This window comes from Corythoichthys intestinalis, chromosome 16 (genome assembly GCF_030265065.1).
Source record: "Corythoichthys intestinalis isolate RoL2023-P3 chromosome 16, ASM3026506v1, whole genome shotgun sequence".
NCBI classification, from domain to species: domain Eukaryota; kingdom Metazoa; phylum Chordata; class Actinopteri; order Syngnathiformes; family Syngnathidae; genus Corythoichthys; species Corythoichthys intestinalis.
Window position 1 is genome coordinate 437,398 of NC_080410.1, and position 2,500 is coordinate 439,897.

Genomic DNA, 2,500 nt, shown 5'->3' on the forward strand with positions numbered 1-2,500 from the left:
CTGAGTGAGGGGGTATGATTTTCGCCTGCTGGAGCTCCCTCCGGTGGAGGAAAAGTGAACTGCAGCCTAAGTAGAGGCTGTTTCTTTTCTTTTTTTTTTCTTTTATTTTTGCTCTCCCGCACCCCCTTCTCCCTTCTTCTCCTTCTTTTCTTAAAAAAATAATAAGAATAATGATGATAATAATAATAAAATAAATACCAAAAAAGTAAAAAAGAAAAAAAAAAAAGATTTTTTTTTTAATTTAAAAAAAATTCAATAAAATTTACCAATACAAAAAAAAAAAAAAACCCAAAACAGCAACTCTTCCCTTGCATAATTTAAATTTTTGAACAATTCGCGTCACAATGAAGAACCCAAATGGTGGCTGACAATAAGTCAGGGATATCTACCTCTATAACTATGGCTTAATCTTTAGTGGGATTTCTAGCTTTCCAGTGATGTAGCACACCAGTGTTTTCCCCGATAGAGAAAAAGAATATCATGTAAAAAGGAAAAAGAGGTTGCAAAAGTCGCATTCTCTTCTTACGGTGCGAACTTGTCAATGCAGCCCCTGGTAGACTGTATTAATGTTTCTTGCCCCTGGTAGACTGTATTAATGTTTCTTGCCCCTGGTAGACTGTATTAATGTTTCTTGCCCCTGGTAGAATAAATTTTGGTTTCTTGCCCCTGGTAGACTGTATTAATGTTTCTTGCCCCTGGTAGACTGTATTAATGTTTCTTGCCCCTGGTAGACTGTATTAATGTTTCTTGCCCCTGGTAGAATAAATTTTGGTTTCTTGCCCCTGGTAGACTGTATTAATGTTTCTTGCCCCTGGTAGAATAAATTTTGGTTTCTTGCCCCTGGTAGACTGTATTAATGTTTCTTGCCCCTGGTAGAATAAATTTTGGTTTCTTGCCCCTGGTAGACTGTATTAATGTTTCTTGCCCCTGGTAGAATAAATTTTGGTTTCTTGCCCCTGGTAGACTGTATTAATGTTTCTTGCCCCTGGTAGACCGAATTTGCGCTTTGCCCCTGGTAGACTGTATTAATGTTTCTTGCCCCTGGTAGACCGAATTTGCGCTTTGCCCCTGGTAGATGCTATTGTGGTTCCTTGCCCCTGGTAGGCAGACCGGCCACAGCCCAAAGCGGCTTCCACGCCGGCCTTCCGCCATCGCCCAAGCTGCTCTCACGCCCCTGGTAGGCCGACCGGCCACACAGCCCAAAGTGGCTTCCACCTCGGCCTTCTGCTAGAGCCCAAGCGGCTTCCACGCCGGCCTTCTGCCATCGCCCAAGCTGCTCTCACGCCCCTGGTAGGCTGACCGGCCACAGCCCAAAGCGGCTTCCACGCCGGCCTTCCGCCATCGCCCAAGCTGCTCTCACGCCCCTGGTAGGCCGACCGGCCACACAGCCCAAAGTGGCTTCCACCTCGGCCTTCTGCTAGAGCCCAAGCGGCTTCCACGCCGGCCTTCTGCCATCGCCCAAGCTGCTCTCACGCCCCTGGTAGGCTGACCGGCCTTCCGCCATCGCCCAAGCTGCTCTCACGCCCCTGGTAGGCCGACCGGCCACACAGCCCAAAGTGGCTTCCACCTCGGCCTTCTGCTAGAGCCCAAGCGGCTTCCACGCCGGCCTTCTGCCATCGCCCAAGCTGCTCTCACGCCCCTGGTAGGCTGACCGGCCACAGCCCAAAGCGGCTTCCACGCCGGCCTTCCGCCATCGCCCAAGCTGCTCTCACGCCCCTGGTAGGCCGACCGGCCACACAGCCCAAAGTGGCTTCCACCTCGGCCTTCTGCTAGAGCCCAAGCGGCTTCCACGCCGGCCTTCTGCCATCGCCCAAGCTGCTCTCACGCCCCTGGTAGGCTGACCGGCCTTCCGCCATCGCCCAAGCTGCTCTCACGCCCCTGGTAGGCCGACCGGCCACACAGCCCAAAGTGGCTTCCACCTCGGCCTTCTGCTAGAGCCCAAGCGGCTTCCACGCCGGCCTTCTGCCATCGCCCAAGCTGCTCTCACGCCCCTGGTAGGCTGACCGGCCACAGCCCAAAGTGGCTTCCACCTCGGCCTTCTGCTAGAGCCCAAGCTGCTCTCACGCCCCTGGTAGGCCGACCGGCCACACAGCCCAAAGTGGCTTCCACCTCGGCCTTCTGCTAGAGCCCAAGCGGCTTCCACGCCGGCCTTCTGCCATCGCCCAAGCTGCTCTCACGCCCCTGGTAGGCTGACCGGCCTTCCGCCATCGCCCAAGCTGCTCTCACGCCCCTGGTAGGCCGACCGGCCACACAGCCCAAAGTGGCTTCCACCTCGGCCTTCTGCTAGAGCCCAAGCGGCTTCCACGCCGGCCTTCTGCCATCGCCCAAGCTGCTCTCACGCCCCTGGTAGGCTGACCGGCCACAGCCCAAAGCGGCTTCCACGCCGGCCTTCCGCCATCGCCCAAGCTGCTCTCACGCCCCTGGTAGGCCGACCGGCCACACAGCCCAAAGTGGCTTCCACCTCGGCCTTCTGCTAGAGCCCAAGCGGCTTCCACGCCGG